Here is a 6,075-nt window from a genome sequence, read left to right as displayed (position 1 = left end):
TTCCCTGAAAGTTCTGAAATATGGTTTTTAATTTAACCCATTCTCCGTGTCTGGCTATTCATTCTGATACTCAGAATACTGATTGGTGTCATAGAGATCGGCCGCTCCATTTCCCTGAAAGGGACAAGATTAGAAATCGGTGGGATTGAAATGCAGAGAGATAAAGCATGGAAACAGGCCATTCAGCCCAACCTGCCCACACCGGCCCCATCTACACTAGTCCCACCCCAACCAACATGCCCCATCTACACTAATCCCACCCCGACCAACATGCCCCATCTACACTAGTCCCACCCCGACCAACATGCCCCATCTACACTAGTCCCACCCCGACCAACATGCCCCATCTACACTAATCCCACCCCGACCAACATGCCCCAACATGCCCCATCTACACTACACAGTCCCACCCCGACCAACATGCCCATCTACACTAGTCCCACCCCGACCAACATGCCCATCTACACTAGTCCCACCCCGACCAACATGTACCATCTACACTAGTCCCACCCCGACCAACATGCCCCATCTACACTAGTCCCACCCGACCAACATGCCCCATCTACACTAGTCCCACCCCGACCAACATGCCCCATCTACACTAGTCCCACCCCCCAACATGCCCCATCTACACTAGTCCCACCCCGACCAACATGCCCCATCTACACTAGTCCCACCCCGACCAACATGCCCCATCTACACTAGTCCCACCCCGACCAACATGCCTCATCTACACTAGTCTCACCTGCTGCCCACATTTGGCCCATATCCCTCCAAACCTGTCCTATCCATGTACCTGTCCAAGTGTTGTGATAGTCCCTGCCTCAACTACCTCCTCCGGCAGCTTGTTCCATAAACCCACCTTTGTGGAAAAGATTCAGATGTCAGATTCCTATTCAATTTTCCCCACCCCCGCTTCTCTCACCTTAAACCTATGTCCTCTGGTCCTCAATTCCCCTGCTCTGGGCAAGAGACTCTGTGCGTCTACCCGATCTATTCCCCTGGTGATTTTGTACACCTATATAAGATCACCCCTCATCCTCCTGTGCTCCAAGGAATAGAGTCCCAGCCCTGCCCCCAACCTCTCCCTGTAGCTCAGGCCCCTCGAGTCCCGGCAACATCTTCATGAATCTTCTCCGTGCACTTTCTAGCTTGACGACATATTTCCTGTAACATGGTGCCCAGAACTGAACGGGTTTTATCGCGACGTTAAGTCTAGAAGTTGGGAGGTCACGTTGCAGTTGTACAAGACGTTGGTGAGGCCGCATTTAGAGTATTGAGTTCAGTTCTGGGCACCTTGTTACAGGAAAGATGACAGATCATCCACGATCAGTACCCCGTTCCTGCCTTCTCACCGTATCCCTTGATTCCGTTAGCCCTAAGAGCTAAATCTAACTCTCTCTTGAAAACATCCAGTAAATTGGCCTCCACTGCCTTCTGTGGCAGAGAATTCCACAGATTCACACCTCTCTGGGTGGAAAAGTTTCTCCTCATCTCAGTCCAAATGACTGACCCCTTATTTTTTAATTGTGTGTGACCCCTGGTTCTGGACTCCCCCAAAATCTGGGGTAAATGTTGAACTGGTGGCAATTTTTCTAGTATGAATTGTATTTTGTATCCACTAAAGCCATTGAGTATATACTGATCACCCGTGATAGACTCCCGTGCTTCTTAAAACAGGTGTAATCTCCCCCCGTTAGTATTAAGCCCCTATTTTCTATACGTTGGTAGGAACCAGACCCACCTACCTCCATGATTATGGATATTCTTCTGTTACTGCCAAACAACTAATTTCCAAAGGATACTTCATGGCAAGCATTGATCTTAAAGATGTTTACTATTTAGTACCATTCACAAGGATCATCGCAGATACCTGAAATTTACCTGGATGGAGCAGCAATGGCAATTTAAAACGTTACCCAATGGGTTCACATCAGCCCAAGATTATTCACCAAGATACTACAACCAGCTCTGGCAATATTCACAAGACAAAAACATATTGTCATGGCATATCTTGATGATATCTTAAAAAGAAAATAGGCAAGACCATGGAATTGACTATGTTAGCTGTATCAGCTACCAAACAGTTATTCGAAACCCTGGGATTGTCTTACATCCAGATAAATCTAAGTTGAAGCCATTTACAATCATGGACTACTTGGGCTTCACAATTAATTCAGTCTGTGTGACTGTAACATTGCCAAGAGACAAAACAGTTGAATTGGCACAATCATGCAACAATTTAATAGTCCACGTACTCCCAACTATTCGACAAGTAACAGAGTAATTGGGAAAATGGTAGCAGCATTTCCTGCTACACAATTCGGACCTTTGCACTGTCAAAACTTACAAAGAGCAAAGGTACAGGCACCAAAACGACATACAGGTCATTATGATCGTGTCATGAAGTTACCCACTGAAGCAATATCAGAACTAAAAAAGGTGGGCAAAAAACCTTTGGCATAGTTTCAACCTATTATCATCGCTAACCCTACGTCAGTTATCCAAACAGATGCCAGTGCTCAAGGCTGGAGAGCAACTAACTCTATTTCCAGCACAAGTAGTAGATGGACTAATCCAGAGTCATCGTTACCACTTACACTGGGCATTAATTATCTACAGATGTTGGGTGACTTTTATGGTTTAAAAGCATATGCACAAATTTGCATCACTTGCATGTACGGTTACAAATAGATAATACTACGGTGGTGCCCTACATTAACCATATGGGCGGCACAGACTCATTCACACACACACACACTCATTCACACATACACACAGACTCATTCACACACATAGACTCATTCACACACACACACACACACACACACACACACACACACACACACACACACACACACACACACACACACACACACACACACACACACACACACACACACACACACACACACACACACACACACACACACACACACACACACTGATTTATACTATCCCTTCCTTCTCTAGTGCTAGCAGCAGACACTTCACCTCCCTATCCTCCTCTCGCTGGTCATACTGTGTTCTGAAGGCCAATTCGATAGACAGGGAGGTGAGACCTGCTAGGGCTCTTGACACTGACCCATCCGGAGCAGTGTTGTTGGGGATGAAGGTGCAATATTGTTCCCCAAACATTACACACACCCCTCCCTTCTCAGCCATTAGAATGTCCAAGGCCATGCGATTTTGCCAGGCCATTAGGCTGGTAGCTGTCAGTTGTTCCGCTAATCCTTCAACTGCATCTGGAGTGTAATTTATAAAGCATTGTTGATTGTAATATAGGTAGGTGATCCAGTCCACATTTACTTACAGTCATTACCATCATTAGCACAAGTGCCACGCACTGCATTTTATCTCTTATTTCAATCGCACTTTTTCAAAGATCAGAGTCAGTGGTTTCTTTCCCTGTCTTACTGTCCACTCCTCCTCAGCCGGAGGAAAGTGTCCACCCTTTTTCTTTTGTCCACACTGCTGTTTCCAGGGTTGCAACTTCTCTTCCTTCCATGATTTTACAAGATCCCAGTCCTCCATTTTCACAGAATGGATTGGAAAGTCGAGATGGGGACTCTGTGCCAGCAGCCCCTTGGTTTTTAATTCTGTAATAGAACGAGATACTGCCAGTAAATAGTTCCTTAAGAAAACATCACTACCCTCTATGGTAGGTATTCCTTCTATCTTTCCCAAATAATAAAGACCTAACTTATTCAACCTTTCTCTGTATCTTAGTTGCTGAAACCCAGTCAACATTCTAATTGATCTCCTCTGTACTCTCCCTATTTTGTTGACCTTTTCCCTATAATTACGCCTATCAAAATTATACACCATACTCCACAATTGACCTCACCAATACCTTGTATAATTTAACATTACAACCCAACTTCTATACACCATGATCTGATTTATAAAGGCCAACACACCAAAATCTTTCTTTACCATCCTATCTACATAAGATTCCATCTTCAGGGAACTATGCACAGTTATTTCTAGATCCCTCTGTTCAACTTCATTCCTCAATTCACAATCATTTACCATGTACGTCTAATTTTGACTTGTCCTGCCAAGATGTATCACCTCACACTTATCAACATTAAACCCATCTGTCATGTTTCAACCCACTCTTCCAAATGACCTAAATCTCTCTGTACACTTTTAAAATCTACTTCATTATTCACAACACCACCTATCTTAGTATCATCTACATACTTATTAATCTATTTTACCACACCAACATCCATATTATTGATTCACATGACAAACAACAGTGGTCCCAACACACATCCCTGAGGTACCCCTCTAGTCATTGACCTCCAACCTGATAAACATCCATCCACCATTGCTCTCTGACATCTCCCATACAGCCACTTTTTAATCCATCGTGCTATTCCTTACTAATCACTTCTTAACCAACTTTATTTCCTTATTGAACCTTGTCAAAGGCCTTACTGAACAACATCCACCACTTTAACCTCATCAATTTCCCAATAACCTTAAAAAAAAATCAAGATTAGTCAAACATCACAATCACAAATCCATGCTAATTGTTCCTAATCCTACCCTATTTATCCAAATTCCTATATATTGTCTTTAGTATCCTTTCCATTATTTTTCCCACCACTGATGTCAAACAATGTTCTTGTTAAAACTCTACTCTTTTCTCACATCTTTGTCCTCCTGTTCACTTACCTCAGGGCTATTATCTATTCGTACTTGTGGGACAGCCCTCATGTAATTATTGAAATGGTACTAGGTATATCAACCTTCTAAACGAACATCGGTCGGTGATTTAGAAAACTCATACATACACCTTGTCTTCAGGTTTAAAGGGTCCTTCCTCCTGGTCCATCTCCGACAGCTTTTACTTTATCTGTTCATAAATAGACGTATATTATAATTAACTGTATCATATACTTTTTAAATTCTATCTTTAACTGTTCCAAACTCGGTCCCTTGTAGGGACCTCTCCATTGTGCCACCTGCTGGTTAGTTTTCATGCAACATCTCTTCAGTGCCAATGGCAGAGCATCGATTCAATTCAACTTTGTAATTACACAAATCTTATTTATATTAACCTTCAATGTTCCATTTATTATTTTCCCCAATCTTGTGACTGATTTCTGTAGGTCTACGAAACCTCTTAATTACCTTCTTTAGCGTGTACTGCTAACTTCTGGTCTGCATTTCACCGTACAATTTCAACATATTTTCCAATCTAGTCTGAACTATATCCTGCCTTTCCCAAGGTCATCATCCTCTGTCCTACATTCTGAAGTATTTTTTTTTCTCTCTCTCTTTTCACTTGTGGAACAAACCAACAATTCATCCACATCATATAACCATATAACAATTACAGCACGGAAACAGGCCATCTCGGCCCTACAAGTCCGTGCCGAACAACTTTTTTTCCCTTAGTCCCACCTGCCTGCACTCATACCATAACCCTCCATTCCCTTCTCATCCATATGCCTATACAGGTGCACAACCTTTTATCCGAAGACCCAAATAACGAAAACCTCCGAATAGCGAACATTTTTTCAGTCCTTGAAGAAAGGTCCTTGAAAACGTTCACCGAGGGCGGCCTGCAGAGGTGACAGCGGAACCTCTGGTCGGTCCTCGAAGAAAGGGGAACTATATCCCCATTCATAAAAGAGAAGGTGAGGGTATATTGCGCGGGAGGGTTAATAATTGACAATATGCTGTTGTCTGCCCGCTGAGTTAAAAAGTTCCCACGGTAAACTACCGATACACATTCTTGCGTGGGAACGTTTTAACTCAGCGGGCAGGGAGCAGCAGATTGTCTCTCCCTTCAGTTTCACCCCACCTACACCCCTCTGCTTCCCGGCCATGTGTGTGACCCCTTCCCTCCCCTCTCCAGCTCCCCGCCCATTGCACCGGCGTGGGGGATTTGCACTGTCTTCAAGTCGGCGATGCCAGCATATAGTGCCAGTCACCGGACACGTCAGGACCAACGGGACACCGACCCCCAGGCCCACTGCAAGCACGGAGATCCCAGAGACCCACAACCAGCAGCAGCAGCCCAGCCCCGTTCCAACTCCAGAGGGAAACTGCAAACTA

The sequence above is a fragment of the Leucoraja erinacea genome, unplaced genomic scaffold (assembly GCF_028641065.1).
Source record: "Leucoraja erinacea ecotype New England unplaced genomic scaffold, Leri_hhj_1 Leri_809S, whole genome shotgun sequence".
Taxonomy (NCBI): Eukaryota; Metazoa; Chordata; class Chondrichthyes; order Rajiformes; family Rajidae; genus Leucoraja; species Leucoraja erinaceus.
The sequence above is the reverse complement of the archived record's forward strand: the minus strand, read 5'-3'. Positions refer to the sequence as shown.